A 27464-nucleotide genomic window follows, 5' to 3' on the forward strand; every position below is an offset into this window, starting at 1 on the left:
ATCTCTTTCTTTCTCTCTCTGTATACATAAAAAACATAACTTCTCTTTGATGATAGGCCAGCCTAATGCAGCTTTACTCATATTTGTTGCAGGCAAACAGCATTCATGTGGATAGGTCTGATAGACCAGCTGATGCACAGTAACTACAAGGACTTCTCCATTTACCCTCTTTATTTAGTATTCTTGCTAAGCTTGGCTGTGTGAAGAGTTTCCCTTTAGGACTCCCCATATTTTTTCCTTCTTCCTATTTCTTTTTTGATTGGGGTGGATCCACCTCTGACATTGTGAGCATCTGAGCTTCAGTAACTTTAAGTCCCACTTCAAGTCTTACTGAGTTCTAACACTTCCTGACAGATTGGGGCAACCCTGTTACATACCCTCTGGAGAACTGGTAAATCTTTTTGCCCTTCATGATAGCTGCCAAGTAGAAGGAGCTGAATGCACATCTAGCCTCACTTTGGAAATCACCTTGCTTCAGGAACATGCTATTTCTCTCATTTGATATTAAATCTTTGCCAGAATCCAACAGTTTCAGATGAGCCAATTTTCTGAGATAGAGGAGCAAGAAAAAGTCAAAGGTATCCCTCTTTTTTTTGGTTGTTTTTAATCTTGGCATTCTGTTCATGGAGAGATCTTTGTTGCCAACATGTCTGCTGCTTCTCCATCTCTCACCCTTCAGGTTTCTTAAAATAGCTAAGAACACAGAGTTTCTAAGCCCGAAAAACACACTTACTGGGAAAAAAGGTCTGTATGAAGTTAAAAAATATATATTTATACTGTAAGCCCTGCAGCCTGGCTTTCTGCCCACGTTTGGGCATCTGTGCTGTCTCTGGATACCTCAACTGACACACGCATGCCAGATCCAAAGAGGAAGAAATAAAGGGCACTGCTGGTGCAATGCTGAGCCCATGAACACAGTGCAGTATCTTTGAGAGGTGGGTTTTGCCACCATTAGAGTCTGTTCATTATCACAGGTCTCTGGAGGGTAAGGTTCAGTCTTTATTATCTGAAATTAAAACTTCTTTCATAATACATGCTGTCACTTCAAGCAGAATTCATTCATCCCTTGCATCCTTTCACTGCACTGTTTTGAGGTGAGCACATCTCCAAGTGCTAATCCGAAGGAAGACATGCAGGGCATGGCAAAAGACAGAAGATTCGATGAGTTAAATTATTATCTAAGTTAAGATATCTAGAGTTAGTACTGAACTCATGGAAATAGAAACAAAAGTTTCAGAAGGGAGTATAGCAATTCCACAGGTCCAGGCACAGAAAGCAAATTCTCCTCTGAAGGGATGGGTTTTGAGAAGGAAAAACTCAAATTGGAAGAAAGAATGCTGGCATACAAATGACGAGGAAAGATAAGAGGAGAAATTCTTGATACATATGATAAGCTTCAGAAAAGCATAGGGATTTCGGAGGGTTGAAGGAAGAGTAACTGAATTCACAATCCAAGACGCATGCTATTTCGTTTTTCTGAACTACTTCTGACCTCTTCCTTTGAAATCTTCATAGATTTCACAAAGGATTTTATTTATGGTCAACAGCGATGAATACTCAGCAAGAAGCAATGAGAAGCTCTTTCCAGATGGAGGAGTATGACTAACCCTCTTGATTGCCCCAACAGTCCTGAAGCCCCCAACAGCAAATGACACTGTGCCAAAAAGATTTCTAACAGTACTGCTTGCCCTTGGCCCATCCCTTACTACCTGGAAACACTTGGCAACAAAGGCTTTCGGACTTTACAGGGTTTATGCGTCACAGAACTGTAAAAACATAAAGACTGTCAGCTCCAGAGATATTTTTATCCTCTCTGCAGGATTCAAGGATATGCAAAGAGAAGTTAGCAGATTTATGGTACTGAGTTAGGAACCAGTTCTGCACTGGCTGAAGAGCTTGTTGAACTTGTACAACGCAGAGGGTACAGGCTAGGTGGGTTGTGCCATCTGCTTAGAAAGAAAAGGCAAGGGAGAATTTTAACAGCTGTTTGTTGAGTCAGATACTCATCCCTGATTGTTTGTGCCACAGTGGCAGATTACTGCCAAAGAAATGCATCCCCTGTTGCTTAATAGACCTGACCTGGATGTTATAAAGTTACACCTGCTGGAAACAAGCCTTATGATGTACTGCTCATAAAATGCCAGTGATTCTACTAGAGAAATGTCCTGAAATCAGCATGTTGAGTTTATCCTTGTTTCTCTTTGTAGCTAGTAGTGATATAGCAGGAGGCAGCAGGGATATATCCCGGCTAATTCTACAAGGTGATTAGGGTCTGAGCATGACACACCATATTATATTCAGGTTTTCCCCAAATATGCTCAGTTTTGTTGGGTATGACATACTGCATGTGAGTCACTCATATTCTGCATGAGTCATATGTTGAAGTGTGAAAGCATTGCTGTCTCTTTGCTGTTGTTACCCGTTGCTCAGCTGCTGCCATACCACATAGCTCAAGCCAATTGAGATCACCTTCCCAGTTTGAGCCAGCTCTCATCAGCTGCCTGAGCCCTTTAAATGTGATCCAAGGTGTTGCCCAACATATAGCTAACATGAATGCCGTATGTGTTTGGGTTTGGGCTCTGAGTTATGAGTTTGTGGGTTAGAACCTTCAAGTGTTCTTCTGAAGGGATCATAAAGTGTCTAGAAAACCTGTAAGCATCTTTAAAATTTATCTTAAAAATGAAAATAATTTAAGGAGTTTTTTATAATGTACACATCTGTAGCACTTGGTAGCTAAAGTGTGTTCTTTGTCTTCCTCATATACCTGACTTTGTAAGACTACACGCTGTTGTGTGTTTGGTGGATTGCTTAAAGATCAGATGAACCAAGAGTGGTTCAGACCTTCAAAGTCTGAGAAATTCTGGTGCAGTCATACCCTGGAGGTCATTACTCAGACATGAAACATCCATTGTAGACTAACTAAGGTGGAATTTTTTCACTGATGAGAAAATAGACCTTTAGTTTATAGGTTAGTGGCAAGAAGTTGCAGGATTGATTTTGGCTGCAGCCATCAAGCTGTGCCTTTTTGTGGCTGTGGTCATCACATAGAGCCCTCGGTTATTTGTGACATAGAAATTTTGTTCCAGTTAGGTGGTAATTAATGCTTCTGGATTAAATCTGTTTAACAAAGAATACAAAGCAGAGTACAGTTATATTATACCTGTCATTTTTAAGTGTCCAGTGATCCTCCAACATTGTGTGATTCACGGAGCTGAAAGAAATTATTTGCCTAAAAAATTATTAGTGCTCATTCTGCCTGCAGAACCCCTTAATTCCCGTTACACATGTCAGCATATTATGACTGGGAGCTGTCAAATTCTAATGACTAAAATTTCATTTTTCTGTCTTTTCATGCTGTGTTTGAGAACTATAGGTTGGGAATAATTCCCTAGCTAAATTTCTTCAAATGGTAAACTCAACCGTTTGCTCTCTCTCTCTCTGTTTCTTTCTAAATTTGTGTTTACATTAGTGCCTTTCTCTTATATTTCTCTAAGAGAAAAAAATTGATTTTCTTCCAGAAACACTGTCCATTTTAAAGAACATAATCTGAGTTGACAGCAGGCAAATCTGATGCAAAAATATTTTTTTACCCACTGATTTGATCAAAACATGGATTATTTAAAAGAAGGAGGAGGAAGAGGCAAGGTTAGTAGGAAACAAAATCCACAAAAAACTCTTACCATTTCATGTGGTTAAATAACCTTGACACTGGAAAATATTTTTGCCATCCTCCTTGAAACAGGAATTTGTTGACACAATGATGTTCAATAATAGAGATACAGGACTAATGTTAACATACTGCAAATACTGCACCAAATAGTATCTATTGATCCACCTGTTATTATGCTTGTTACTGAAATGCTGTATGTAAAGCAAAGGAAACCAGTTTCCAATTTAAGTCATTAATAGATTGGTTCTGAAATTTATGTTACACATGTCCAACAAATCAAGAATAAAAGCATGTGAAAGGCTGTGTAGTCCATATTGAATTACTCATTCTTTCCACAGTAAAAGCCTTTAGCTAGAGATTGACCAAAGAATTTTAAATATCTCATTATATATATGTCATTGTTCAAAGTGTCCCTAAATGGGATTAAACAATAGTCACTCAAGAGTTTCCTGCAATGTCTATTCCCCACCTCACCCCCCTTCCCCTTCTCACCTTGACTTAAATTAAGGCTAATGATATGTTTTCGGTGTAAGGTAAAAGAAGGATTTTCCTTGAATGACTTTCCAACATTTTCAAATCTAATTCATTATAAGTATTCTATCAAATGATTACTTATTTCATCTCACTGTCTTAGAGGATTTAACTCTAAAACACACATGTTTGATATGGACTTAATGACCATGTTATAAACTGAAACCAGCTGAAGCAGTATTCACCTGCAAATTTCTGTTTGTGCTCAGAATTAAAAATAATGCTAGGACTATTTTTCAAAGAATAACAGATTTTTTTTAACTACTGTTTTCGCCCTTGTGTGTACTAGTTTGTCTTGGTTGATGATTCTTCAATAAAAGGTAGGAGATAGCTTCATGGGCTGCAGGGGAGAGAGAAGAAAGGGGACAGCAGAAGGAACAGTGGAGAGAGGTTATTTTTTGATAAATGGCTATTTTTTGAGTATCAGTTCAATGACACTACACATTTTTAAACAAAAGCCCTATTTCAAAAAACATACTCCTTTCCTAATCCTATGTAAAAATTATTTCTGCAATCATAGGCATAGTATCACTAAATATCTTTATAAGGAGGGAAGAAGCAAATAGTTTTGGTTTCTCACCAAAAAAAAAAAAAAAGTCGGGATAATTAAGGTAGCGAACATATTGCGCTGCTATATTGGTTCAGTCACCTGATCTGTCTCTCCGATCACTATTTGCACGATATACATGGTTTTGACGGGCTTGTGATAGACTGCTGTCTGAAATTCTTTAATCTGGGTCTCCTGTTTGGCAGTGCAGCAGACTTTGCTATTTTGGGTTTTTGAAACAGAGCCATACTCTGGGAGGATAAGAGATAGCTGTGACTCTGTACTGACTCATCAGTATGAAGGAAAGCCAGGTAAACTTAAAACTGACAATGGTCCTGTTGGTGCTGTCACTTGTGCAGATGTGCAGCAGAAGTAATCCCACTGAAATCTGTGGTGTTACACCTGTGTGCAAGCCTGGATAGAGCTGAGAATCAGGCCCAAATAGTTTCAGCTTAAGGATACCATACACATAAAATGAGCATTCAAGCCTGTAGGAGGTATTTGGGGAAATATGACCCTTCTGAGGCTTTGTTTCAGGAGATGAAACTGCTGAAGTCCCACTCTGAGGACAGTCTATGTTGTTGCATCAAGGAATGGCTTTATCACAGGGAGGCAGATGCTGCTGAGTCTGTCTTTGGCCTGTGTAGAAGGAGAGAAATTCATTAGCCACTTACTCACAATTCAAGCCTCTCTATGATAAGAAGAAAAACTTTGCTGTCTGCTCCCTGATCACAAAAGATAGTGAGGAAGACTGAGTTTTATTAAATAAAAAAGAAAAAAAAAAAGAAAGAAAAATTTAAAATCTGATTTTGTAAAAGGAATAAAGATGTAAGGAACAGTTTAAATACAAAATACAACCTATTCAAATCCATATTTTACTGTAGTTATTTGCATTCTGACTTTGAGTCAAGTTGAATGTGGATTTCTTCTTAGCGATCCTGGCTATACAGGTTGTGTATAACTCTCCCGAACTCAGACAGTACTGAAGGACAGGAGTGCAAAAAAGGGGAGAACTCAGGGGAGAAGGGCCTTGACCCCATGGCCTTTCTGGCTGGGTCTATAGACATTTCCTGAAAGCTTTTTTTCCTATGTGACTTAAGAATGAAAACTGACTAGCTGGCTTTCTATGCATGGGTTTGAAGAGGTGCATTGCTGAAGGTAGGTACCATTCAGGAGGGTGGAGCTGCTAGTTCCCTGTTACTTTCATTTGCAGGGACTTATGAGGTCTTTCCTCTGTACCACCTGTTTTTTTTTTTTTCATCCAGAGCATTACAAGAGTGTTTAAAAACCTTAACATAGCTAGGATTTTTTTTTTAGGAGATGAAGAATGAATCTACAGCTAAAAAGGCAAGTGGAGTCTGCAAAGTTTATACAAACATGCTATCAACAAGAAAGACCTCTAAATTATTCTGTACATGAAAAAATTAACTAAATACTGTTTTCCTTACTTTGGTTTGAGTCTGTTAGTTGTGGTTATCTCCTACTTGTGTAACAAGGTATATGAAGAACCTCGCTTCTTTTAAGGAGCAGGATACAACTGAAATCCTTGGGGCAGATCCTTTTCTTCAGCACTTACACTGGCTTCAGATCTATCTCCGATGTTCAGCTGAGGGTGCAGTTACTTGAACATTGTTTTGATGGCAAAATCCATTTATGACATTCCCCATTGCTGCTCTGTAGTTTGCTGCATTCTAGGTTGGACAAGACCATTTGTGAAGATGCCCTGTGAAGTGACTCTTTGGCATAGACCGTCTTTAATCCATGTTTGCCACCAAAGAAAAGAGCATATCATCAAGAACTGTTTCTTGTTCACATCCAAGAAGCCTGTAAGCAACCAAAGTAAGCTTCCCTCCCACCTCTTAAATAGAAAAACAGAAAATTTGTTGCAGGATTTTTCTGACTTTTGTTACCAAACAAGAAAGAAAGGCTTTCAAAGGCTATTCCTACAAGGCTGGGTTATTCAATACTCCTGTACTCCTATAGATGCCATGAGATTTCCCTTGCAAGTTATGAAGAAAGCTATTAGATCCCAAACCAGCTTACACAGATTGTTATCAAAACAAAAACAATGGAAAAAAAAAACCCACACAGATTTTGTACTGTATATCCCTCAAATCAACTGTGAATAAAATTGCTGATTTTGTTTTGTAGGAGACACAATTTGCTAGCTGTGAACATGTAGGGCAACTGCCTTGTGTTTCTGAAAGTGCCTGCGAAAATGGAAAGATTCACAGAGTTTGCAATGAACATTTCTCAAAATTTGCATGAGAGTGTGTAATTTGCCTCTTGTTAATCGTTATTTTCCTTCTTAAAATATTTCAGTTGAGTAACAGCAATGATAGTATGACGTGGATTAGCTTTACATATTTGTTTACATTTAGTATTTATATTGCAGTCAAGCGTAGCAGCTCTCCTCGGGGACTGATGTCTATTCACTGCCTCCAGTGCAAACTGCTGAGTGCTTTTGTCCTGATCTGGTTCTTGTAGAGGAGCTACTCTCACACTTGGGGCTCTCTGCTGGGTGGGAGCACAGATGATCAGCATCTTGGAGCTCAGGCCTGGGAGTCCTTACCTTAAAGACTTTATAGGAGCTGGTCCTCAAAGGCTGCAGTGCAGCAAAGATTTACATGTGTTCTGAACAACCCATCTGAGTTCAAGCTAATCTTTGCAGGATTAAGCTCCTGAAATTTAAGTGACTAACTCATGCAGCATGAATGGCAAATAATCTATATAACCAGTCTGCGAACAACCTAAAGGCTGAAAGCTCTTGCTCCTAGCCTGTGAATGAAGTGACTGGCTTCAGTTCACAAAGAAAGATTCAGTAATCATAAAGAAAATGGGGGCGAGAGAGGATGGGGTGGTGATGAGGGCGAGAAACAAATTCTTAGTAAATAGTTTTATTTGCTCAAATATTTCTTCGTTGTCAGGGTGTAATTTAACTGCATTCAAAGTTATAGAGGCTGTGCTACAGAAGAAAATGTGCATGTGAGCTCCAAGGGCAGTAAGTAAATCTGTGAAGAAATCATAGCCCTAACACAAAATTTATAGGAGCTTATTTCTGAGTAGGTAATAGTGTACAAATTCCTCAGGACCAAAGATGAGTTAAAGGAAGACGTCATGCAAGAGGACGCTGTAGAAAACAACCCATCAGCTGCTACCCCATGTGACAGACCCAGAGGCAACTCCAGAGCCATTAACACAAATGCCTGGGGAGTTTGACAAGGAAAAAGATTCTGACACTGGAATAATATCTGCCAGCACTTGGCATCTGTGTCCCATGACAGCCAACCATCCTCCATGGGTACTGACTCCACTGCTGGAAAAAGGAGGAAAAGAAGAGCAGAAACAGAGAATTATCTTTTCTCATATGAACTGGTAATTTTCACAGTAACTTAGAATCAGGACCTGGAAACACAAATCATTTTGTCTATGCAAATTTGCAATTAGTATTTACAAAAAAAAAGCAACTATCAAAAATATATATTTGAAAAATATTCTGGGATATTTGATTTTATAGGTATAACATAGAGAGAGACAAAAACCATGTTTGGTTGTCATACACATTTTTCCTGTTTGCAGTCAGATTGATAATCTGAACATCAGACAAAACATAGTAGTAAGTAAGAACTAAATCTGGAAGTTCCTATGCAGACATCACTGGTATTTGGGAAATGGGCAGGACTAGAAACAATTTCCATTTTGAGAACTGGCTTTTCAGCTGAGATGCTGCAAACAGCAGTTTGTTTGCCCAGTATTCTGTAATGCTTCACTTACAGAGAATATCCCAAACCCCTTGCAAATCTGACCACCTGGCAGTTTGAAAATTGCAGACTTTGGTTTTGAGTATGTTGGCTATTTAAAATCTTGGTCTACCACTTTATTCCAGTGCCAAAGCTTTTCTGCAGAGTTTTTCTGCTGCTACTGAGTCAGGCCCTATGAAGTCCCTGAGGGATATGAGTGGGTGCTTGTGCCCGTGGTTTCTGATGCCCGAGTGAAAGACTAGTCTAGCAGGTCAGTCCCCTACAGACTTTTGGTTAAGCATGTACTTTCATAAGCTTGTTGGGCTAATATTGTTTGTGAAAAAGAGCAAAAATGCCTGTAAGTATCCTTTGAGCCAATCCGCAGTTTTTATCTGAACTCACATATGACTGCCTCTTCAGCAGCAACATTTTCCAGCTCTTGTCATCCCAGCAGGATATGGCCTGAAGAAAGGCAACGTGCAGTATTTGTCCTTGCTTGAGCCAGCGTCCTCTTCGCACCTTAAGTTTTGAAAATGACTTCCCCTCCACTCCCAAACCATTTGTCTTATTTGTTGCTCTTGTGACACTGAAAGAGCTCCCTGCTCATCGTGGCTGCAATTATCATTATGGCTGAACCACCGGTACTGGAAGTAAGAGTCCAGCCCTTGAGAATAGAAGGCTATAGCCTCTAGCATGTTGTTCCAGTCCACTGGCATCTTAACTAGACAGCGTTACTTTTAGCATAAAATCCATATTCCTAACCTTATGGAGGAGCGAGGCAGGTTCTGTTTTCTTTTTCCATTTACCGAAAACATCAAGCAGCCTGACACAAAGTTCACGAGATTAAGGAATGTTTTTCTGTTGCCTTTTTGCCTCCACATCTGTGTCATTTACCTGTACCCTGTGAAGGGTGCGGTTCACTCTGTAACAGCAAGAGGTAGTGAGAGAATAACCCTATCCTGAGAATAAACTGAATAATTTATTATTTAAATGAGATTTTGTGAGGTAAAATGATGAATCCAGTACAGCCTCCTTCTGAGTTTTAAACATTGTTTCTTCGAAGGCATAAATTTGCTTTGCAAAGGTTTCTTGATCTACTGTAGATGGTATTCCTACTTATGCTACATGGTGACAAAACCTAAAGAGGGAGTCAGATGTGTGCTCTACAGTACTTGAGAATTTAAGTTAAATCTGTAATTTTTCCCCCTGCATTTCCTCAGAGAAATTAGCTATTCTATTCACTGCATAAATTTTCAGGTTTTGCTAGCACGACACTCAGGGTGTTGAATTTTTTATGACAAAAATGCTGTAATAATTGTTGAACAGATGTAAGTGTTGGAGAGTGGGCTCTGGCAGACCTCATGAAACCTCTATTAGCAATTTAACCCTGTCGTTACTTGAATGAAATGGAAGCAGAAAAAGACAGAGTTTTGAACTGTTTCATTCAGACATGCACAAGGGGTTCCCAGGTGGGGGTAAATGACCTTTAATTAGACATATTCCTAATGAAAGCAGAGATTAAAAAAAATCTTAATGAGCACTAACTCCATACTACAGCACTGTTAGTACTTTCAAGTGTGATGCATGGAGCTAAGAATAATTCTGGTTGGAGATATCCCAGTCCAGTGATCTGTGCTGTCTGAAATGTTCTTAGGATCTAATCCTCCAATTTTAGGTCAGTCTCTGTAATATGCCTCCCCTTCACTGCAGCTGAATTAGCAAATGATGACAAGACAAAAACTTTATGTCCAGGAAACTGGAGGAGCTTTAGATTTTCCACACCTGCCATATTAAATAAATGGCTTTTGAAGCCTGCAAGGCAACATTTAGCAGTTACACCTCAAAAAAATAAGCATCTATGGAAACACCCTTCATTCGTTGCCTAATAAGAGAGATGTCATTAGGGATTCCCCAGGAGCTTTGTTGCAGATTGCTCTGAATCAGAGAAGGGAATTAAAAGAAAATGGCAGCCCATCAGCAGTGTAAAAAAAAAGGCAGGGCTTGCGGCTGCTCCAGAGTAACTGAGGGAACTGCCTGTAGTATCTACTCTACAGATAGATGATGACAAAAGAAGGTATTTTTCTGTAGCTTTGTATCTGAAGCAGAGGTTTTACGTATTTGTGTCTAGAAATACAGACAAGCGCAGACACACACTCATACAGGCATCCACAAAAACACACCCATTCCTAAAAATATACATGCATTTAAAGCTAGTATTGGTAAAGAAGTCTTATCTTGAAATAATAACTTATTTTTGATAGAAGACAGTAACTAGTAAACTATTACTTATGGAGTCCTAAGACCAAATTACCAGTGTGCTTGGTGAGGAGAGCCAGACCTACATACAACTGCACCACACATGGGCAACGTAAAAGTATAGGATTGTTTTGAGATATTTTGTTATATACATGTATTCTGAATTTTTCAAGTTAGTGGATAGGTTTAGTGAATCCCACTTTGCTATTGCAATTCCAATTAGGAAAAGAGCTTAAAAAAAGAAATAATATGTTAGGATATAGAATAAAGATGCAGAATCCTATCCTGAAGTGATATTATCTGTCTCGTGAATTAAGTTACTTTTCTCATTTTTGGCTCGAGTGTACAAAAGGCTAAAACTTGTTTGGGTTTTTTTTCTCTGTGTTAATATATATAAAATCTATGTGTGTGCCTGCTCCATCTGCTTTTATTTTACATGCCCCTGTGATGCTTAGTGAGGCATGAGGAACTTGAGTGCAGTGGCTCAGAAGTTTTGTGGATAAAACCAGGCAAATTATATTCTGGCCCTAATTTGTGGCATGCATGATAGCGTGCATCTATAGGGCAACTTACTAAAAAATAACAAATATGTAAATTTTTCCAGATCTGTGTATGTATTAGATGTGCTAACTGTGCTTCTCTGGAAGGGAAATGTTTGGTTGAAAAGATGTTTGAACACCTGGCTATTTCTTTATACACATTTACCCATGTTAGCTATGTTGCTAAGTATAAAACAGTGTATTTTTGGTGCATCTACATTTTCAGGAATGTATTCAAGCATTTGTAGGTGGACTGCTTCAGAGACATACTTTCATGGCCCTTCCTTGTGTGTGGTTTACTTGCAACCTGGCATTTTTTCTGCTTCTTTTTGTTGTTCTTTCCTGTGTTGTGTTCTCAGAGCCTCATAAGAAAAACAGTCTTAAATAGGAAGCAATGTCCAGTAGAAGTGCAGCAGAAAGTAAGAGAAACATCTAGAGAAAATGTCACTAGTGGATCTGATTATGTTTTCAACCTACCTGCTGCCTATTACCTATATAGATATAGTAACTCAAGGAGTTTGTTTTGAATGATTTATTGGAGAGATACTGTTCTCATCCCCCAACAACATTTCTAGTTACACTTTCATTTCAGATTTAATGAAAGCATTGCTGTACTTCACAAGGTGCTCAGAGTAGAAATGGGGACCGTCTGTGATGTTGTCATAATTTATGAAAGAAAACATGCAAAACTTGCTCCAGAGTTGAATTCCTTCTCCCTCAAAACAAAACCCAAAACGTGACTTCTGACATTGCAAGATCTCTTGTGGCTTTTGCAAATTTAGATGGTCAGATCTCCTTACAAAGGGCTCATTTGGTTTGTTATTGGTTTGTCAGTCAGTATTGAAGCCTGGTCTTATTTCACAAGCTTTGAAGAAGCTCTTTATCTCACCCAGACTCCTAGAGAGACCCTTTCCACATATTACAACTGTTTACATTATTACAGGAAGAATATTTAGGAAAACATGAGCTGTCTGAAGCTGTCTAGCTTAAAAGAAGTTGGATACCTGAAGAATGGACTTGCAAGTTTGAATTCATTGCTTCTGAACGTGCATTTTCCTTCCTCTGATTTCCTGACCCAGCCATAGTTTAGCAACCTGGTGGAAGTGCATTGGGCATTGAGCTAAAAATACACAATGTAACTTACATGTACATTCCAGTCATGCAAAAAAGAAAAGATGTCTTCAGTTACTATCCTGTAAGACTTGCAGCAGGAAGTATTGTCCTTTAGAAGCCTATGTATGAATCTTTTTATTGCTTAGTGCTGCACTAGAAGAGTTAGCAGGAGTTAACTATAGATATATTTTAATTATTCTTGTCAGTAATCAAATATATACAGAATGTATATTGATAGGAAAGAGCTGAAAAAAATAATTCATCTGATATTTGTTATCTGTATTAAGATCATCCTAAGATCTTAGTTGGAAACTGGAAACTAGAAAGAAGCTGGTGAGCAAATGTACCTGCCACTGTGGCAAGGGCTGTATAATGTTACTAGAAGACAGGTGCTCTTGTACAGGCTTATGATGTGAACAGATGAAGAATGACTTGGTTTTGCTCAAAACAAAAGTGCCATGCAGGTGCAAAGCCAAAACTCTACCCCATGCTTCCTAAAGAGGCTTCCAGGTCATTTCTGTTCCCTCAAGTATAGTACTGCACTTGGACACCTGGATGCCAAAGCAGCTTGTTTGTGCTGGGTTGGTGCTCTCGAAATGAATCTTTAGTTAACAGCAATGTGAAGTGATGGGCAGCATACTCTCTGTAAGGAAGGGGGTAGGAATGTGCTACAAGAATAGGGAACAATTAATGAGCTGGAGTCTTTTTGCCAGTGACACTGAAACCTGAATGCTCATTAAGCAGGTGAGAGGACTGCAGCTATGTGTCGACCATCAAGCACTCTCAGTAGCAAAATCCAGTATCTTATGTGCTCACAAGCTGGAAGCCAAAGTGAAGCAGCCCTTTTCCTTTTCTGAAAAGCCTGCATGCCCCTTGGTCGAGGACTGAAGGAAGGGAAATATAGCATTATATGTTCCTGAGACCAGGTCATTACAAAGCTGTAGATTAGAAACTGTAAAACTGAGAGTCCTAAGGAAAAGGCACTTAAGTTAATGAAAACTAGAAGACTTGTCATAAGTCAGAGAATTAATCTACAGAAAAAGTTCAAACTTCATTTTAATCATGTCATCTGCTTATAAGGGTTGACTGAGTTGTTAATGCAGAAAAAGAATATATTCCCAGAATTTCAGCTGTAATTCAGTCCAGCCTAACTGGAAAGTGATCTGCGTTTTGAAAAAGTTTAGTTACTGATTTTCAGTGTTTATCTTTGCCCTACAAGAACCAAATCAAAGTGGGATTCTCACATGTAAAAACCAAGGGAGGGGGGGAGAAGTTAAAAACAAAGCCCAGGCCTCAGAGAACATTGCCAGTGAAGTCATATACACAATTGAAGCATGGCATGGGGAAAATCCCAAGATCAAGCCCTTTTTCCTGAGACTTTTGGCTCAGTACTCAGGTATGAGACCTATTGCCAAACACAGCATTTGCATTGTTTGTACTGGTATGGTCAAAGAAAAGGGCATGTTAGTAAAATTAATTGATTTTTGGTTTAGGATTCTAGGTTTTACATATTTCTTATTGTCACCTGTGGTGAGTTTACCATCTCTTTTATTTGCTATCATATGATGTCTTGGTTAATTATGATCTTGAACTTTGACTGTTCTTATATCACCATTGCTTCTCACCATTTATGTACTGACTTTTTCTTTGGACAAAACACCTCAGCTGATATGGGCTCAAGGGCAAAAAATGAGCTAATTTTTCTTCACTGTATGTGAATCATGCCTTGCCTAAGCTCAGTGTAAATCTGGGGTCAGTTGTACTATGTGTAAAGCTCTCTTTATACCATTGGAGCGTGTCTGCATTAGAAGTTTATATTGTTGTAGTTACAACAGCGTAACTTCACCAGTGAAGGAGTCAATGATGTAATTAATGCTGGGGGCACAACAACCGTATTAGCTTTATTCATAATGAAGACTAAAGATGGAGCTTTCAAAAGTGCTGAAGTGACTTACAAGTGCAACTTTTGTTGTATCACAGGTCACAGGTTCATTAATCACTCTTAAACCATGTCTACACAAGGAGATTTTATCCCCACCAGCCAGAGTACTGTAGTCATATGGCTGTATTCATAGTACAGAAGTAGATCCGTGATTTCAGATAAGAAACTCTATCAGAAGTTATTTTTATGGGACTTATCTAAATAACATATACATCCCTATTGCAGCAGTTGCACCTCTTGAAACAGCACAACCCTCCGTGTGATCAAGCACTAAGGGATTTTGATAATCCTGCACTTTAACATTGTTGTTCCTGTTGCTAAATAGTCAGGGTTTTAGATCTGATCACATTTTGTTGATGTTTTTTCAGAGGGATGAGGGAAGAATCTGTAAACCACTGGTGTCTGAAGGAAGAAGATCTGAAATCACACAGCTTACTGGTTTCTCTACAGACTAACATGCAGTTGGTCAGCTCTGTCCTCATCAGCAAATGTCACTTGAGTTACAGGGAATCCATACCAGGTTTCAAGGAAAGGGAGAGTTTTTGCAAGAAGACCATTTTATTTCTACAGGTTACTGTATTTCTGCTAGCAATGCTAGAAAAGCAAGATTATGGGGAGTGTGTGTTTAATACAAAAAGTAGATTTGCTGATATAACTGTTATTTTCACTGTTTATGTTCAAATGTCGTTTAAAAAAAAGCATCATCAAAATTTACGGATAGTAAGAGTGTGTGAATCAGAACACTTATCTTCTTTTTATAGACTAAAATCAAATTATTCCTCACATTTTTCTCAGTTACAGAATATTAGATTGCAGTGTCTGTAAGTTACTTGCTTTTTTGAGAAAGGTATATTCCAAACCCAAAATTGAATACCACATCAAGACTTTTTAATGTTTTTAAAAATTCTCAGCAATTATTACTTGTCCTACTGTATCAAGCTAGTATCATTCCTAAACCTACCCATGGCGGTGGAGAGTAGCTCACATCATATTCAGATTGTTAATTAATTACCTTGTAGCCTGCTATCTTAAAAATACAGGTCGAAAAATGGTATGTTAACCTTTTATTTTTTTTTTAACCTAATAAAATAACCAACTTGTTTTGTGACCTGTAATTCTGAATCTGATTGAGTTTTCAATATACTGTAATTCACAGATTTTCTCCCCTCTAGCACTAGGTTTGTATCTGTCACATGGTTTTCAGTGTTCCTAATGAGCTGTTAACAAGCTGTCAATTACCTATGCAAATGAGGCAAGCAGAAATGGAGAGGTTGCTATACCTAGAGTTAAAGTGTGTTACCTCGGATTGTTACGAAATAAATCATTTCAGTTTTAATAGCTGTCTGTGCCCATGTGGCTTGTGTCATGTAGGCACTTTTTCATTATATTATTTACCCAGCAATAAAATGCTGCAGGGGACTTTGGGGGTGATTAAAAAGTTGAGGGGGAGGGGAACTCGCACAAGCAACTTAATTCTTTCCTGGTTTGCACCTTCTGCTCTTCTTGGGTTGGGGCTACAAGGCTACAAGCTGTCAGGTGCCCCCAGCCCTGCTGAAATCAATGACAATTCAGGAGTTTAGGCTTGATCCTGCCAGAATATTTAAAGAATATCCTTGCCAAGGTATGTAATAGAGCTTTATGAGCATATAAACAGAGGAACTAGGAGTTGAAATCTTGAATTTTGGAGAGAAGGGTACATTTTAAATATATATTCTCAGCCTCCTAAGAGCTTTCTACCAAAAAGCCTGGCAGGAGAAAGCTTGCACTTTTATTTGTGCTATCCTGTAAAGAATTCTTTCCTTCTTGCTAAAGTCAATGAAATTTTGCCTTTAAATTCTCTTTCCCTTTGCTTTAGTTTGCAATTGATGCTTACTGTAAAACATTTTGTGATACTTTGTATGAAGAATGTTACATAAGATGAAATTGCGTTGTATTTAAAACCAGCACTATAACAACGGTCTATCAGTGTTTCCATTATAAGCCCCTATTGTTGGGGGCTTTAAAACTCACCCGTAAAAATTCACTGAGGACTGCAGCATGGTCTACAAAGGATAAACAAATCCCTTTGGCTATTTTTTAATTAGAATAAGTGAAATCAAGAATGGAAATTAGACTTTTAGAGGTTTCTTCTCATTTTCATGTGTGTATGTGTGTATATATATACTCACATGTTAAATAATGGGTCAGAAGCTTTGTTTCCATTATTTAAGAATGTGTTCTCAAAAAGCACCTAAAAAAGTTGATGGATTGCCTGTTTTGCTCCAACCCATACCTAATCAAGGATGCTTGGTAAATCTTCTGGCAGGATCAGGCTTAAACTCCTGAATTGTCATTGATTTCAGCAGGGTTAGGGACACCTGACAGCTTGTAGCCCCAACTCAATAAGAGCAGAAGGTGCAAACCAGGAAAGAATTAAGTTGCTTGTGCGAGTCCCCCTTCCCCCTCAACTTTTTAATCGCCCCCAAAATCCTCTGCGGCATTTTATTGCTGGGTAAATTTGCACACTCAGCTAACTCAGCTGAAACGTCATTGGCATACGTACTTTTCTTCTGTCCTCATGTCCATTATGTTTAAGGTTCAGGGACCTGAAATTGTGCACACTGAAGCCAGGAAGCCTGGGGTGAAGCAGAGAGAAGTGTTCTGGTAGGAAGCCAGAAGGAGAGGAATTTGAGAGATATAATGACATGAAAACCAGTAAATAGAAATGAATTAAATAAAAATCAAAAATGCCTTTTCACATGGGAGAACCCCCAAAGAAACAGTCTGCAGGGGAATTAGTAGGCTAAATCTTTCACTGATCAATCCTGATGGAAGCTTTCTGGTCAAAATGTCAGTGGTAACTTTATTTTCTGCTGGTATGTACAATAATCCTTTTGTTCCATCTGCAAACACTAGGGGGTAAATTTTTAGCGTGATGCTTAGGGATTTAGCTGTAGGACTCCCATTAACGATAATGGGAATCATGTAGCTTGAGCACTCTGCATAGTGCTGAATATTTACCCCTCAGTTCAGAGCACTCTCTCGTTGAATTTTTAATTATATTTACAGATAAATTCCATAACCAAATATCATCAGCTCTCAAGCAGATTGTTTTATTAAAAGGTGCAGATTTCCAACTTCATTTTGAGCTGCAACCTACAGTGATTGGTTTAGCAGCTGAGTAATTTTTTTTAAGTGTCTATTTAATAATGCTTGATTTGTCAGCTTTAGAGCGTTTGGGAGACAATAAATATTAGAAAGCATCCCACCCTGCATGCGTGTGTCAGAGAAATGCAAAACGTGAATATTCTACCTTGTACTGTGCTTTCAAAAGGTTTGTCATGATACAGCTTCTCTACAAGCTCTTTCTGGGAAACGCTACTTCTGCATAAATCTGTGGTTAAAATCAGTAGTAGTATACAAATATTCAGCACTAATATGACATACACAGTATAGTTTTATTTGTATTTGTGAAGATAAATGATAGTAGTCAAAAAAGTTAGAGAGTTGCCCAAGGCCGAAGGGGTTAATGTAAGAGAGGATATTAGAATTCAAGAGTCCCTCCCTATATAGCCTATACTTACACCAAAATCTAACACAAGTATAAGCAGACATAGAAGAGATGGTATGCATACTGATCTGCTTAGCTCCTCCCTGAGGCACGCTTCCAGTTGCTTTTGCAGCTCTTAATTCTTGATGTAGCTACAACCAGCTCTGCTGTGCCCCTGTTGAAGCGACCTGTGAAGTAAGAATGATTCTGCTGGTTTAGTTCATGTTTGTCTAACTGGGACAGTAGAGATGCTCTTTGTTTTAAGACAGTGGTGAGATTAATCTCTCTTTCCAGGTGTTTCGTAAAGGATACTTAAAGGCTGCTCAGCTAGTCATGGAAGGCTGCGGTGTAGCTGTTTTTCTGGTACAGCTATTCTAGGGGCCCCCATGCCAGTCCTCAGCTGCTGTCAGCAAAGGTGTTATAAATAAAAGCACAAACTGCAACATCTTTTTAGTGCCACTCATGACTGATACATTTCACATGTCACTTTGGCTTGCACCAGAGGACTGGACTGACACAGAGCAATCTCAAGATCAAAAAAGCACAAAGGCATTTTGACTGAGCCTTTTTGTCCCCTCCAGTTTCCTCCCAATACAGTGATTAGTTGCCCTCAGTTGAAACAGCTGTTTCAAAGTTTGTGCCCATAAAAACTTGCCTGCATAGGAGGTTGCCTTTGAAGATTTTTTGGTACTCTGTAAATGGGCCCAAGAAATGTATAAACTTAAAGTTTCTGCAGCAATTAATGCACAAGCACTGCCCTCGTGAAAGTGCACACTGGCTCCTTTAGGAAGTGTGATGTTTTCTGTGAAGGGGGTAACTGCATTCGAGCAACTGACTTGAGAGCAGAGACCCTCCTAGGATATGTTTATACTTAATCCATTCAATTCATAATACAACCACAAAAGTTCAGATAAGACACATACTCGCCCTTTCCAGTAACCTACCAGTGTGTGAAGCAGAGATGCAGTGCCTCCACATGCCCCCAGAGTTTGTGTTTGCAGTCCCACAGTTCCCTCCCCACCAGTGTGGGACTGGTGGAGCATCCATCTGACTTTGGCAGAACATAAATGAACACCCATCTCCATTCATGGCAGCAGTCTTGAATCAGGATTGATTCCCTCTCAAAGTCAGTGGAAATCCCCATTATGTTTGATAGCCTGAGATTGAACCAGAATATCCTTCGGAAAAAATGAATAGTGATCAGTGTCTCTTCCCAATGCTGGTGACTGACAGTACAAGACAATGGGAGAACATCCACAATATTTTCCCCAAGAAAACTTATTTTTTGTATGCTAATTTTATATCTGAATATATACCCTAATCCTAGTATTCATATCTCTCCCCTCGGTAATCATCAGCCCATCTCTAATGTTTCTTTTGTTCAGAAAAGGTAAACTCTTCTCACTTTTCAGTAGCAGATTACTCAAAGGGAACTTTATGGTATATATTACACTCACAAAGCAGTTTTCTCCATCTTGCAATCACTTTAAAAAAAAAAAAAAAAAGAGAACTTTCTTCTTATCTCATCTTCCTTCCTGCATGAATGTCTGAGATAATCAATGAAGTTCCTGTGTAGAGAATAAATTGAGCTCGAATGGCTCCTCTTAAACTGTACAATCAAAGAAAGAGGAGGTTTTTGCTGATGATTTTGATATTCAGTTTAACTTTCTTCACCAGGCTGTCAGCTCAGTGAAAGCAAGGTCAATCTGACCACACTCTTCCTAAAGGATCCTCTTCTGAACCATCTACTTGAGTATACATCTCCTGACAAATCAATGGCAGAATCGAGAGGTATGTACTTCGCCCAGAAACCTGGGGGCTGATTGTCCTTTGCTGTGCATCTTATGTAGCTGTTTAGGTGAGTGCAGTGTGGGTGTAAGACGGTGCCTGATAACAATAGTAATGTTTAGCATCTGGACCCTGGTGATGTAAATGCCTGCCTGAAGATGCAGGACAATAGCGATACAGACCTTTGTCCTGCAATGCGAAGAGATTCAGATCATGGCAAGTGTGGGGGGATATGGGCACTCACACTCTCACACGCACACACACACACACACACAAAGAAACTGTTTCTGTGAAAGGGTGGTAAATGAGTGACAATTTTAAAGTAAGATTCTGGAGTCACTGATTCAGAAATCTGAGGTTTTTTACAGGACAGATGTTGGGAGACAAAACACTAAGCAAAATATAGGACCTTACAGAGACCAAGAAACCTGCCCTTCCCTCTTTCAGTGTAATTTTGCATTTCTTGGCCAGGAGCACTTGCTGCAAGCTCTGGGGTAGGGGCTGTCGCGCTCCTGTGAAGTTATAGCATGGTGGGGTTGCTGCACAAGAGCAACGCAAGTAAGTGTAACGAATGTGACTAAAAACCCTCCAAACATTCTTTTGCTAAATTATCCAGATCCAGCCAAATTTCTCAGGAGTGAACAACAGTTGTTTGAACCAATTCAGATTTGTCTCTAGGGTTACTGCCCTCAGACATTTACCAGTATGGGACTTTCCTGCTCAAGATGAGAAGGGAGCTGTAGAGGAGGAACAAAACTCAAGGGCAGATCTGGAGTGCTAGAAAACTGGTTAGGTTGAGAGACTTCCTTAAAATTCACACCTAGTGTCGCTGAATCTGTGCCTTGCACTTGGGCCTGAGAGGTTTCGTTGGTGAATCAGATTCATCTGTTCACAGACAAATCCTCATCCCTCGTCCTCCCCCTTTCCTCCCACAAGTTCTCTTCTGAGCTTGTCTGCATCCTGATGTGAAATGAAGTGGTATGTATGAGAATAAGGGTATTACATCCTGGGTAATATCCATTATGTTGCTCTCTATTAGCTCTCAATTCTTGGGAGTGCATTACTGCATTATTTCTTTTGTGCCAACGCTATTCCATCAAGGCTGGTGCTGCCTTACTCAGTTGTATCAATGATTTCTTCTAAGGCGGCCTGGACAATATGTTGTAATATATATTATACTATGTGATTTTTAAATTGGCTTTGCAAATGTGTTCTAAAAATTTTTCAGCTCTTCAGACAAATCCTATTGTCCATCATTTCTAATGATGATTGCTGATTAGCAGAAAACAAATAAAGAGGTGATATTTAGACACATAAAAAAGATCAGCTGAGTGATCACAATTCTTTAGGAAGCTTAGGAATGAGAATTTTGCTTTGACCCATATTGTGGGAAGCTTTTCTGTTGTCTTATAAAAGAAGAAACAAAGTACATTTAATAATTTTGAAATTGTATATGTTACAATACAAAAGTGTCAAAAAGTTAAATGTGAATTGAAACATATATTCACTTACTCGGAATTACAATTGTATTCAGATAATTTTTTCAGATGAATAAATGAATTAAAGTTTATTCCTTCAATTTTAAGAGCATTAAAATGATGCTACTTTTCTGGTTTGTGAATGCAATTCTAGACAGCTAAGATCATATTTCTATTCTAGAAATGTTATAATATTTTAAAATAATGTTGATATTTAGGAACATTTTAAAGCTGTTAAAAAAAAAAAAAGGTTTCTTACCATGCTTATATTCTTCCCAGGAAAAGTTGTCGTTGCTGCAGTGCTTTTAAAATTCCTTTGTATCCCATATTAGCAGTGAATGATGTTAACGTACAGTTGTTTTTCTTTGCAGTGTATATTGTATAGTCAAACTTTCTATGAATGGTGAGTGATATTCATTAACTTAAAAAGTCTTACGCCGAATACAGGGGACAGCCTGATCCAGGCTGTGTATGTAGCCAATCTGTCACTTAGAAGGAGAGAGGGCAAGGCTGTTGTGTTACTCAGCACAACTTGGAGAGAAGTGTAGCACTCTTAGCTTCGCTTGCGCCATTGACAGCTGCCTGAGGGTTGCTCTGGTTTGTGCTAGATAAGCTGGAGCATATACTGTCGTGGCTGGGAAAAGCTGTGGCACATTATACGTTCCTACAGAGAAAAGTGCCGCCAGCACCCCATGGGGCAGGAGTGCTCTGTCCCAGCTGAGGCTGCCTTCTCTGGGTTGCGTTATGGTTGCTCTCATGGCTGTTCCATGAACATAGGCAGTGCAAGGGGCAGGCATAAGAGAGGAGCTATTTTTGAGTGGCCGTGTTAAACAAGGCTGAATTGAGGATGTGCAAGCCTCAGGCATGGTTCCTTGTTGCTGGCCATGCTCGACCCCTCAAGCCTGAGCGGGTGAAGTTTAGGAAGCTCCCTGCAGTCAAAGAGTCCTGACCTCTCTCTATGACCACTCAGTCGGCCCAGGTTTGTGTTGGGGACACCTTTCTACTCAGAGGCAGCACTCACCTGCCTTCCCACACTAAATTTTCACAATGTTTCATTATATACTGGCCAAAATGATGCTGCATTTTTATTTGAGAGATGGGCTTAAGAACAGAAGTGTATGTAAGACAAAAGAGAAAAGAGGGGTGGAAGGAGAGATGACTGATGCTGGTAGGGATAGGTGAAGAGCAGGAATGATGCGGGATATTTATCAGAAAGATCAAGCTGAAAGGCATGTAAATCCAGTTAACAGCTTGAAAACAGGTAGCCACATTAAAAGAAGTGGAAATAAAGTCAATTAGTGACAGGAGGCATTAGTTGGGGGTGTCAGCTGGTGAACAGTGACTAATTTGATATAGTCTAATCACATAGTTTGGCTATTTGATTACCAAATTGAGATCCAAACACTGCTCCTTCCAGGGCAATCACTTCAGACAAGAGGGTAGCTGGAATCATGAGATCTGACCCATTCCTTAATTGAAATTAGTTTTAAATAGCTGTAACACATGTGATGTAAAACCCAAGAAGCAAATAGTTGCTGAGACATGGTGTGAAACACAACTATTTGGGGAAGCTGAGGATGAATGAACAAGGACTGGGCTAACCTCTGAATGTGCACATGGAGGTTCACATGCATGTGCACCAAGACACTTCCCTGTCTGCTGTGCTCTTAGGCTTTGACTCACTCTCTATTGACAGTTGCTCCTGCTTGGATGAAATGGTTCAAGAATGCCAGGAATCAGCTCACTTCTCAGTGACTAGGCAGTGGAGATGAACTAGTCCACATCCGAAGGTTGTATGTACCTTGTACACTTTTATAAGAGCCCGGGCAGCCTCTCTAGCGCTGTTTACTATCTGGCATTAATAGGAATGGATGGCTAGGGGAAAAGCAGAGGAAACGGGAGACATATAAAGTGATTTTTTTTTCTGACAATCAATGGTTTAGCAATTTCCTGAATCAGAGGTTATATCCAGACTTAAGAAGCTATCCTCCACAAATTTGTCTAATCTTTCCAAATCTATTAGTATTTTTGGCCTCTTATAATCATCTTGCAGCAGAAAATTTGCACAATTATATGCTCTGTGGAAAAAAATGGTTTCCTCTGTTGTAAATGCGGTGCTTGCTCATTTCTTCGGGTGCCCCTTCCTTCTGATACTGTAGGAAGAGGAGTAATCGATGCCTGTGTTCTTCTGCTGGGCCGATCTTACACATCTCTGCCAAGTCTTCCTCAAGTATCTATCTTGCTCACTAGAAAACGTGAATTTTTCACATATCCTTTGTCCTCAGCCATGCTGCCCTTCCCTCTACCTTTTCTAGCTCTTTTTCATATTTGATGACTGAGTCCAAGCATATTGTTCAAGGTTTTCTTCCCTCTGCCTCATTTGCCCATTCAGTCATTGTCGATGTATATGCTGCAGGAAGAGGAAGGGTGTCCAGTGGGAGAGGGCTTCTCCAGCAATTTTGTAATTGTATTCCTGCAAGTATTTTGCCCATTCTGGAGCTTACATCAAGGCTGGACACAGCAAGAGCTCTGCCCATATCATAGGCAGTATTTCTAGTGTCTGTGATCTGTTAAGTGGAACTGGAGTGCAGTGTGTAACTCCTTTAAAGGACCTATTTGATGTTACACAGTGTCTGCAATCATATGGGTCATGATTCAGCAAGAAGTTACTCATCTTTGTGCAGAGAAGAGCCTTAGTGAGATGCTTAGAGTTAGGCATGTGCTTAACTATTCTGCTAAATTGTTTTAAATCACTGATTTGAAAGGTGGGCAAGGGAGCAGAGAGGTGCAAAAGTTTTCATTCCTGCTTGCTAGCACATACCATAAGTGTGGACAATGCCTAACTGATGCTTTAGAGAAACACAAAATCATACCCCAAATGCCTCCATGTATAAGGGAGCTACTCCAATTTGCACTAGAGCTGGAATGTAATCTAAGTTCTTTTTCTTTGCAGGCAGGGATGAATATCAGCTGGGAACAAAAGAACAAGTGAAAAAAGTATCCTAGGCAATTTTTGCAAAGAATTTCTTTTTTCAGGTTGGTCTGGGGATCGTCAGGATTGGACCTTAGCACCAGCAACCTCCAGCAGACTGCAATGGCTCTGCCTTTAATACACTTCTACCCCTGTGTGTTATACAGCCGTAATACTGAACACACGAGGCAGACAGCTGCCCTGAGGCATTCTCCGTAAAAACTTTCATATCACAACGGAACTGAACGTACCATTATAACACCACGTCTCCTCTTCTTCACGGTGAGAATTGTTCTGAAAACCAGGCAATGTCATGGAAATGTTATAATAGACATATCCAGAATATATGGGTGAGTTAGTCGTCCCCAGTGATATATTTAAGCTGTTCCTTCTGCTATACATAGAGCAGGTTAAATATAATTAACATTGGTCAAAGGGTCCTTTTACTTTACATACTTTATGAATGTATTACCTCAATATCAGAAAAGAAAAAGGGAAAGTCTATTTCTTAATATCTGCTGGTATAAGCTCCTCTAAGTCATTTCCATTGCAATATGCCTTTTTGCTCTCCGAGAAGCATGAATATTTTCGCTCTCCCTAAATCCCATAATTGTTTTATTGCTACATTAAAAAATGTAAATAATCATTCCCCTCCCTATAATAAATTAGACGCAACCTGTCTAGCTCTGAAAATGAACATTTCAATATCTTCAGACACACAATGACATCATATCAATATTTAAAATCATTTTATGCATGTATTCCAGGTTGTCCAACTTCATTAAGGGCATTCATCAGCCCTCCAGCTACAGTGTATTCCCATCGGAGTTGTAGGCCTCAGGCCCTACCAAACAGAAATTTAAACTAACTTGCCTTTTTAATTCACATTATTCTCAAATATTCTCTTTTTTAACCCCCTGCCATGACTAAGGCATTTAGACCTGGCTATGATTTTGTGCATGTCAACATTTAACAGACAAAATCCCCGTTTTTATGTCAGAACTTGAGTACATGAAAATAATAGTCTTTCCCCTTTAATTTCCCTCCTTCTCTTTCCCCATCCGTCCCTATTTCCTGGGTGCAATAATAACCGTGCTTCTTTTAGTGCTGTATGCTAAGTTAATTATTTGAGCTACAGGTTGATAGGGATATGGGGTTGTTGGGTTTTTATGTTTAAAAATTTACAAACATTTCAAGCATATTAAGTTTCATTCTTTTTCTCTCTCTTTCTCTTTCCAAAATAATAAAAAATACCCCTCTTGATCCATTTTTTATACAGCTGAGATTGCACAGCATGAATACATACCCCTGCTAGTGGCATCAAACACTATTGTATTAGTATAAAACTTTTTTCCCCACAAACAAAACGAACAGTCTTCCCATTGTTCTGGTCTATAGGACGACTGCGGATCTGCTCCCCAATGTGTTTGTTTAATGACCTTCAAAATTCCCAGGTAAAACTCACACAAACTACACAGCACAGGAAAGAAAATAGTTATATCAAAAAAACTTTCTTTGCTACTGGTCAGAGAGTGTAGATTTGGCTGAAACATGTGATTTATCATCCCAGATTTGTGTGGAAAGGTTTTAAATATCCAGAATTTGTTACAAAAAAGGATGGAAGCATGTGGAAGTAGCCAAGTTAATATAACATGCATGTGAGGATGGAGCAAGCATGGGAGAGATATTTGAGACTGAAAATGTATAAGTTGGTGTAATATAGGTCAGTGTTATTAGTTCTTCTGTCCAAAATGTTCTGACCATGTCATAACTGTGTACATGGCCAGAGACCTGACCAGTGTACACTGATGTGTTATGACTCATTTGCTTCCAAAAAGGAAAGGTGAAAAAAGAAGGAATTAAAAGAAGAGAAAAACCCCAGTAACTGCAGGGCCAGCTTTTGGATCTTTTTTTCATAAGTAGGATTTTTTTTTAAACAACTGCACTGCTCTCAATTTCCTTCTGCTCTCTGCATCTCTCTTCCCTCTCCACCCCCCCACCCGCCCCGCCTTGTTCCAGTGTTCCTGTAGCCACTTCTTTCCTTATGTCACTCCAACCCTGTCCTTTTTTTCATTTTGTTCCTCTGGCTTTCCCAGCCCTCTAGATTGAAGACCTCTCTTAGTTATGATACACAATGCAGTCTGTCAAAGTAAGGGAAGTTCAACCTGCCTCGGTTACCTGGGGTTCCTTTGGCGGTGGTACAACTAATCATCATCTACGTTTTATCCTTCTAGAAAGAAGCAGGTGCTGTCTCTTCTGTTGAGGTCCTGGATACCACTCCCATCTAGCAAAGCTCTGAGGCTCAGTTTCTCACAGACATAGAAATCCACAAAAAGATTCAGCCTCCAGAGGCCAAAGTTTGCTGTCTGAAAACACTATTCAGCTCAAGGCAAGTGGCAGCGAGTCAAGGGCTTCCATAAAACTGTACCTTACCACAGCTAAGAAACTTCTTGAAATACTCCCACTGCATCCCAGAAAGCTCCACAGTGTTTTTTTTTTTTTAAACCTAGTTATCATCAGACTTACTCCTTTAAAAGTACCCACGAAAATGTCCCACTCTCCAGCTGTGAGGTGTTCTGAGTCATTTTGTCTTCTGTCCCAGAGGGGATTATCCTCATTGTGATGGACTTTGCTGTGCCAGGCATGCCCAGATATCTTCACTTACATATCTTCATCTTGAGGGCAACGCTGGAGAAGACTAGTTCTGCTGGTGACAGCCACCCAGGCAGTGAAGGCAGTCTGGAGGCTGCTTGTTTCCTCTCTACAGTCACCAGCCAACCTGGTTATGGAAGAGTTGGAGCTGTTGGGGGAGTTTCTGTCCTTTGAAACTACTATCAGGTACTCTGCAATAAATGAGTTGGCTTTCTTCTTGGAGATCATGTTGTGGTGTGGCCCCTTCTCTGCAGACTCCAGGGCAGGCTACCCTTGGAGCCAGAACCTATTTTCCCAACACACTGCGAGGACAAGCTAATCCTAACATTTCCATTGCCAGCCAGGTCCTATCTACAGATGTAAAAAAAAAAAAAAAAAGTTGGAAAAGAGAAGGTGTTTGAAACAGGGAATGCCCCTAACTGTTTAAGTAGATCACTGAAAAGGGTGATGGTGGTGGTGGTCGAGAAAGGGCAGTCAAGGTTAGATATCTGGGTACTACTGCAGTAAGTTATATAAATAAGAATAATATCAACAGGAGAAGAGAAAGGGAATGGGGCATGTGAAATGATCACAGTAAGGAACAGGATGTGAGAAAAGGACTTTGACAACAGAGCTGGGAAGGAAAAGAATCAACTTCACAGGGGATGAAGAGAGAAGGCAATGAAAAAGGAGGAAGAGATGTAGGGAAAGGGCAAGCAGACAGGCAAA

General features: G+C 39.5%; 1 long non-coding RNA gene across 3 annotated transcripts in view; it reads left to right on the forward strand.

Moving 5' to 3' along the window:
• Positions 1-27464, forward strand: part of LOC148056845 (uncharacterized) — a 234613-nt gene that overhangs the window by 129955 nt on the left and 77194 nt on the right. For all 3 annotated transcript variants that reach the window (XR_015702164.1, XR_015702165.1, XR_015702166.1), the window contains 3 exons: positions 19545-19658; positions 24170-24386; positions 26339-26942. This is a non-coding gene — a long non-coding RNA (uncharacterized LOC148056845). The remainder of the gene's footprint in view (positions 1-19544; positions 19659-24169; positions 24387-26338; positions 26943-27464) is intronic.

The sequence above is a fragment of the Nipponia nippon genome, unplaced genomic scaffold (assembly GCF_047370975.1).
Source record: "Nipponia nippon isolate SJK-2023a ecotype South Korea unplaced genomic scaffold, ASM4737097v1 scaffold_11, whole genome shotgun sequence".
NCBI lineage: Eukaryota > Metazoa > Chordata > Aves > Pelecaniformes > Threskiornithidae > Nipponia > Nipponia nippon.